The 8,219-nt window shown below is 34.3% G+C and overlaps 1 pseudogene; it reads right to left on the minus strand.

Annotated features, from left to right (window-relative positions):
• Positions 1 to 7,125: 7,125 nt before the first annotated feature.
• Positions 7,126 to 8,011, minus strand: LOC117215913 (annotated as a pseudogene).
• Positions 8,012 to 8,219: the final 208 nt, after the last annotated feature.

Raw genomic sequence — 8,219 nt, forward strand, 5'->3', positions numbered from 1 at the left:
TTTTTACTAATTAGCGATGCACGATTCCAGACCAGTAAATATTTTTCCATCGGGAGAAGTCAGGTCGAGAGATGCAAGATTTATACGCTCGTTCTGTCAGTTATCCCAGTGTCTGTTACGCGATAGAAAATGAACGAACTGAATAATAAATGCATTATCGGCATGAAGATTGCTTGATGTAGGCCACCGCTTTTTTTCTATCCTTCCGATACCATTTTTCTTTACTTTTTTTTTTTTTTTTTGCGAAACACTTTGCTAGTCGTGAGAAGCAGCAATTCCCTTCTGCGAATCAATTACGGTTCACGAGAAATTGTATTATAGCCTGGAACGTATTCAAATTATCTTCAATTATTCTCGGCTGTTTCCATTTCCATTCGTCTCTTGCGTAAGTACTCGTTTGATGTACGTACATCGTGAGACAATAATCGTTAACACCTTTAATGTCTTCAGTATTATAGAATAAGACGCGAAAATACGTTGAAACCTGACTTTTAGATTCGCGAGACTCTATAAGGCTTCGAAAGTCTCTTGTTTCAGGCCGAATAAAAAATTGTAGATGAAGAATTACATTGCGAGGTCTGTTAAGGAAAATTTTAAATCGTATCGTTGTAATAGGATTATTTCAGCGAGGGAAATTACGTGTTGCGTGCGAAGCCACGAGCTTTCTTTCAGGCTAATATATATAATTGTCCTATCGAACTTTCCATCTAAACCGTTGCGCTCACACGTGGATTTTGCATTTCAATTTTCTTACTTACAGTCCAGTCCAGTGAGACCAAGTTAAATTTTTCAGCCCTCCGAGGTAGAATATGTTTTATAGAGAGACGTACAACGCCATGAAAGGGAGACAGATCAATAAATTGGGTTATCTTTAAATTACTGACAATCATTTCATCGACGCGGTTTCACCGACACCGAGTCCCCCGGCAACGTCTGTCAAAGCTTATTTACCGATACACTGAACCACAATCATTTTACCGACCTCTTCCTTTGCTGACAGTTATTATACTCGCTGTCATATGTTATCGTTGATTATACATCTTTATTTACAAATTCGTTCCTGTGTATAACGAAACAAAGGAAGAAACGAAAATGATACGTTTCATGACGCATTGTTAAATTATTAATTAACGAGAGTTACATATCTACATGAATGCTTTGAAATGTCAGTTATAATTCATGAAAATGGATACAAGCCATTTTACTATACATAAATATAGGAATATAAGATGCTAAGTAATCTTCCTAAGTAATCTCCTCCAGCTTTTTCTAGTTTGATCAATAATTATTAGTACATGTTAGGAAAATAAATAGAATTTTTGTTCTCAAGCGAGGTATAATTTAAATTTTGTATGTACACAAAAATGTTAAATTAATAATGATTATAATAATCAATAAACTATGATTACAGAGGATGGGTTTTTTGATAAAATGACATTCTGACAAATATATATAGATCGATATATATATAGATATAGATAGACAAATATATAGACTCTTACAACAGTAGTTATGAATGAACAGTAGTTATTGTATCAATTCCGTTCTTCAGAAGCTTCATTTGTGAAAAGACAATTCGCCAGAATATGGATTCACTGTAGTTATAGCTATAGGATTTCAATCTAGTTGACAGACTTGCTTTACGTAGAGAATATCTGTCTCTTGTTCTACCTTATCGCGATTCTCTCCTCATCTTATACGCTTTGTCGAGCAAAGTAATATTGGCATATATCTCGGCTCTGGTTACAATCATTAGTTTCCGCCTAAACGGTTAGAATCACATAGCTCGCGCTCTACTCTCGTTTATTCACCATTCAGGCCATATGGTCGCATGCGACGAGTTTTATGTTAATTCCGACCGATTACAATACCTTTCTTTCGTTTACAAGGAACGACGAGACTGGCAGTTGCGTGATTTGCAATGCAAAAGCCGCGATATCCTAACCTCAACCGATTTTGTTGTACTATTCTTATGTGGACTTCGTTTGTACCACTTTCGTAACAAAAATAGAATACGTAGAACACAGCATTCCGTTATGCGATATTGTCGATTCCTAACATCCGAAAAATCAGAGATAATTTTTTCCCTACAGTTGTACATTTGTGTGAAAAATTACGAACGTAAAGTTGTTTGGTGCATGCACAGTCCTCCCCTACCCTGCATTTGCGTGGACATGCTAGAAAGATTCACTTTTCCACGGTGAAACTGTATGTATTATAATTTCATTTTTACAAAGGTCGAACATCCTACTATGCATAAATTTAATATTAATATAAGCAGGTTTCCTGTTAAGTATTACATCTGACGTATAAGCACACGTGTGTACGAGCCTTGGTTTTAAGTGTCTTATAGTAGACACCGAAAAGATTATTCAGTTGGATATCTGACTCAACATCAATATTTTACTAGGAGATAACATGTTAAGAACACGTTGGTGGATGGCATGGGAGATGATGAATGAAGACATACTTCTGTGAGATACATAAAATAGTAGTCAGAACGTATTTTGGCGCTTGGGGACAGCAACAGCTGGTGATACTGTCATACACCTCCATTTATAAACTTTCGAAAATCGATGTGACCTTCAAACTTTAGTGTATTCTGTTTCACAGCACAAAATGTTTCCGAAACGTACGTTTATTGTTACAATGAACTTGACTAATGGCTCTGAAATACTATCCTTGAAAAAACAATGGGGGAATTGGAGCAAAAAAAAGAAGGAAATAAACAAAGACCTTGTTGATTCGTAAAAATAAAATATGCTACAGGAAAAACTTTTTCCAACTGATTGAGATGCGACAAGCTTTAAAAGCTATGACGCGAATCGAGCGTTTGTCTACAAGAGCGCATTTTCGGTGGATATATAGATATACATGTATATGTGACGAAATATACTAAAGCAATATTGACCCTTTGTCGCTGAAGGTATCAAACTACAAAACTTCCTTTCAAATTTTCAGAATAAGGAAATCAGGATCATGATAAATAATTGGAACATAATTAAAAATAATATATCTTCTCTATAAGATAATGAATACATTGGTTCATTTAATTTTTATGGATATTCAAACGCTTCTGTGAAATAAAACGTCAAGATTATAGAGTATAAAATTCATAGCTATGAAATAACTAAAACTCTGATGTATTATTAAAAATATACGTTAGGTTCTATGTAGTGATACATACAAAGATTACATGTACAAACCCATAATTAACACAATGCTACCGCAACCATCCTGCAATCTACCTTGCCCAAAACACTCTTCCAGTCACCTCCAAACTCTTCAATTCTCTCCACCTAACCACCCACAAACCATTCACAAACATGCAATTCTCGACAAAAGAAGAACTTGTCGTCAGTTGTCCTTAACATCTCGTTCATTCATTTGGTCCCTATCCCCCTATTTCCTCCCACTGCGATGATCGCACTACATTTTTCCACGTCTCTATTCTATTCTCTGGATGACCTGAATTCTCGAGCAGTCGAGTGACGATTGATCTGTACAATTGATTGATTTCTGTTTACTACAGCCATGCAGGAAATTTCGTCTTGGAAAGCGATGTTGTGATTTCGAATGCTTGGACCATGTAAAAAATATTACCGGAACCGGTGAAATTTATGTCCTTGAGGATGAGAAATCCTCCAGCTCCTCGACTCACCAACAAACGTGATGAGCTCAATGGTGCTGTTGCGGCTATTTTAATTTTTCAACAAGGATCCAGATGGCGCCGTGGACGAAATTCAATCATTATAAACGTCAACGATCAACATCAGCCATCAGGCAATTTCATATTGGTGACTTATTTCTTCTGTGTTATTTCTTCTAATTTTATTGTTAGTTCTTCCATTTGTATTCCAAAAGATTGAACTCTTTTTACGTGCGTGTGTGTTTTTCTTTTTTTTGTAACTCGTCGAGTTGCAATTCTAATTTTTGCACTTCCTCCTTCATGTCCTCTATGTGCTTCTCGAACTCTTGTGTCGTCCTGTCTTTGTCGGAACATTCTACTTGAAGATCAGCGAGTTGATGCTCGGGATCGTAATTCAATTTTTGGTCATTTTATTGCTGTCATTTTATCAACTTCTTTCTTCTTCTTTCTTTTTTTTTTTTTTTGAACTTAAAATCTTGATTTAAGGTTTGTGTTTCACTATATGATTTATTATTATTAACTAGTTCAACATTATTTTCAGTAGATTTTTTTTTCGCGTGATTTTTATACTTATTTAAATAGTTTAACATGAGCAAATGCATCGTACGTCAGATATACCATTTTTAATAAATTGTCGCCTTTACAACTCGAGTTACCTCTGAACGAGTCGCATGATTGATCAATAAGCCATGAGTAATTATGCAAATTCAGTATTTTTTTCATCTATCTATCTGAATATTATAACAAAGACTTTACATTGAATATTTTATTAAAATTGTAAGTTTTTCATAAACGCTTCAAAATCCACAGTCTATTGATCAACTCCTCTATCCTTTCTCTTTCTCCTCACTAAAATAGATAAATTCCTAATGTAGTTTGTGGATAATATTTTTTTTTTTTCTAAAGCAAATCACATTTATCATCTGATATATTTTTTGAAATAATTTCTGTCTGTACATTTTCTTCTTTTCCCTTACTCCTCTTTCTCTTTCTAATGAATTCTTTTTATTCCGTAAAATAGTTTTTGTATATTCAATTTTGTTAAGTGCAATCCTTATTTCTGATAACTTACTTTTATTAGATAATTCTTGTGAATCTTCTACTACATCTTCCATATCATTTTGAGTGCGGCTTCTACCTTCAGTAAATTTAATATCTTGAACCGTATCATTAATTTCAATAGCTCTTTCGGTATCAAGTAAATCGCACTTATTATTTAATATACCTTTTGAATTGACTTCTGTCTCTGTAGTTTCTTCTTTTGTATCTTCTTCGAGTTTTCTTCGTTCTTCTAATCCACCCTTCTCATTTTCTAGGATCTTCCTTGTTGTTACGCCGCCTAAAACATCTGCACGCCAGCCCGCGCCAGCTCGCGCCACCGGACAACAACCAGCCTGCGTAACGTCACTTCGACCCTCAATAAACCTAAGGACCCACCATAACTTTCACTTCCCTGTATTGTTTCGCCATGTGTCTTCAATCCGTTTGTCTTGAAGAATTTCTAAAGCTTAAAAATATTCTCGAAACACAGTCGGTTTTTAGAGAGGTCCTTGGGTTTATTAGGCGTACTTAAAACACGGAGAAAGCGGGTATGCACCCATTAGGAAAATCCGAATAGCCCTCTAATAAAACAAGCTATGTTTTCCTCACGCACACAGTCATCTATCCACCACGATGGTAGGAGACTTCCTACTCATCCCTTCGAGCAGTAGTGCAGGTCATGACCAATCGACACCGCGGTTCGTTACCCTCACTTTTCCTAACGAAAGTGGGAACAACGAATCCGCGTTCTTTAAGCACAGGGGCACACCCACACCGAACTTTTCTTCCGTATTAGAAAAAGAGCGACAGACAGTCTAAAAACTAACGCCTAACGCGGCAGTCTACACATAGCGCGAGAGTCGCATACTTCACGAAAATCTTTTGTCGGTTCTCGGTGTTGTCGAACATACATCTTCTCTCCTAAATATATTATAGTGCTAAGTCCATTAATACATTAATTTCCATTATAAGAGCCCTGCTCTAGCGTACATATCTATCACATCTTCGTGCGACAAGTTGTTAACTATTTATTTCTCTACGTCAGTGTAATCTAAGTGTTGGAAATATATAATTTATAATTCAGTGAATCACAGTGTTATACAAACTCAATCACCCCTATTATCTCAACGGAAATCAGTCGCTGCTTTCAATCTTAAATTGTTGCTGACAATCTTAAATAGTATGCCTCATATTTTTAAAATATAAAATTATATACTATGTTATTCTATAATGTATTATGTACAGTTATATATATATATATATAATAATCTATATTGAAAAAAATATGAAATTAACATGATATATACATTACTACATAAGTTATATATAAAATATGTATATTATACCCTTGCCTACTGACTGATATGAATTTCTTTCGGTCTCGAATGCGTTAAAAGAGAGCGCAAAGAAGTCGAAATTACTTATTGTAATTAGTAAAACGACCTGAGAGGCAGACAGATACAAGAAAGAAGGAATATTATATTAGCGGCATTATCATGTTTTTGCTCTCTTTAATTCTTTCATCGAGACAGACAATCTACAGGTATTAATCGACCAATTTCTCCAAGCTGATAACTTCGAATTGATGTTTATATATAAGAAGTGTTATGTGTTAATCTGTCTAAATGTTTAAAAGGTGTTATAAATTAAATGTTGTTAAACGATACGTAATTGCCTTTTGATCGTAAATTTTACTATCAAGGGGTCTTTTATGTATGCGTAATCATTGTGAATTATAACAATTTATGTGATCGATATTAAAGGTGTTTAAAAGCATGTATTTTTTTCTATATTATTATTCTCCTATATTATTATCCTATATTATTATAGCATTATGTATTTCATTTTAATCCATTCGAGACCGAGATTTAATTGTAAGACGATACCTAGGTGTCGCTACGATCTGAATGTTTAGTTGGAATGATTCTGTGTTTTACTCTCTCCAGGGTATCCTTTTCATACTTTGATTTTAAATCGATGACAATCTTAAATAGTATGCCTCATATTTTTAAAATATAAAATTATATACTATGTTTCACTATCTGAAATTGATTTTTGTTTAACACCTCTTTTTTCTTCTTTGGCAAATTTATTTTCTACATTTTCCGATGCCTTTTGTTTATTAATTATTTCAGACTTGTCTTCGATTAATTTCGTCTTTAAAGCGCTTCGCAAAATTTTATTTGTGTTTGATTGTCTGGTTTGATTATAAACAATTTCTTCAAATTTTGGCGAAGTAGCAGGCTTTGCAGCAACATTATAACGACTGCTCCGTTTACTACTATCTAACATAGATGGAGATGGATTCTTGTCATCTTTATTCTCTAAAGACTTCTCTTGTGTATTAGCATCTAAATTTCTCGACATAAGATCTGCTGAAGTTTTTGATTCTGTAGTGTCACACGCATTTTTCGCTGTCATCATTTGGTCTTCTTCTATAAGCAAATGTTCATTATTGTAAGCATTATCTCTTGCTTTTTGTATGGATTCTAACGATATATTTTGTTCAACGTTGTCTATTGATTTTGTATCATTTTCAGCAGTTGATTTACTAACTGCTTCTAATTCCTTCGTTTCAATTTGGTTTTCTTTATTTGTATCGCCGTCCAAAATATTTCTCATTGAAATATTATCCTTCTTGTTATGATCTTTTTCTGCTTCTCCTAAACTTTTACTTTTTTTGTCAAACCATTCTTGTAAATTTTGAGTATCTTGTGACGAAGATGATGATAAATCATTATACAATACTGCAATATCTTCTTTCCTTCGTTTCACAGACTCTTTCTGATATTCTGTTGAGCTATTGACATCAAACATTAAATCTGTTTTAATGAAAATATAATCCTGTGAAGCGGTGTCAATTGATACTTTCTTTTCATAAGAATTTTCTACATTAGACTGCAATTCTTTTGAAAATTCTTTCAAAACCATTTCTTCATTTCCTACAGTAACGTCTGTTTTCTCCAAGCTTTTGTTCAAATTATTAGAAACTAAACTACCCTGATAACTCCGACTAGTCGCTGCTTTAATAGTCTCCTTTAACAGTTTTCTTAACTTGATTTCGTTCTGCTTCTGCATAGCGTCTAGTATGGCCCGAATACTTGGATCCACACCAGTAGCCATAGCCAAGCCGGTGAAAATTATCCTTTGTTCCGTGGTATATATAGAGTAAAACGAATGGTAGACCGCAGCATAGTGGTTTCCAACGATCCACACTTGTTCTAATTCCTCACTCAACGTCTTTCGTGTCCATTGACGTAGAAAAAGGTAAGTTATTGTAATATCGGAATATATTAAAGGTGTAATTTTGTCCGATTAATTATAATTTATTAATAATGGATTGAAAATACAGATATTAGTTAGACAGAGAAACGATGTTTGATTAACAGGAAAACTAAATGCAACGCTCGTATTTACATCAAATAACTTGACAACTATTTGGTAACTCTCTCTCTCTCTCACTAGCAACTCTAACACTCGACAACACTCGCAACTCAATTCTAACGACTCTATGCTTCGACGTCTCGAT

This window comes from Bombus bifarius, unplaced genomic scaffold, assembly GCF_011952205.1.
Source record: "Bombus bifarius isolate JDL3187 unplaced genomic scaffold, Bbif_JDL3187 scf7180000009860_frag, whole genome shotgun sequence".
Classification (NCBI taxonomy): domain Eukaryota; kingdom Metazoa; phylum Arthropoda; class Insecta; order Hymenoptera; family Apidae; genus Bombus; species Bombus bifarius.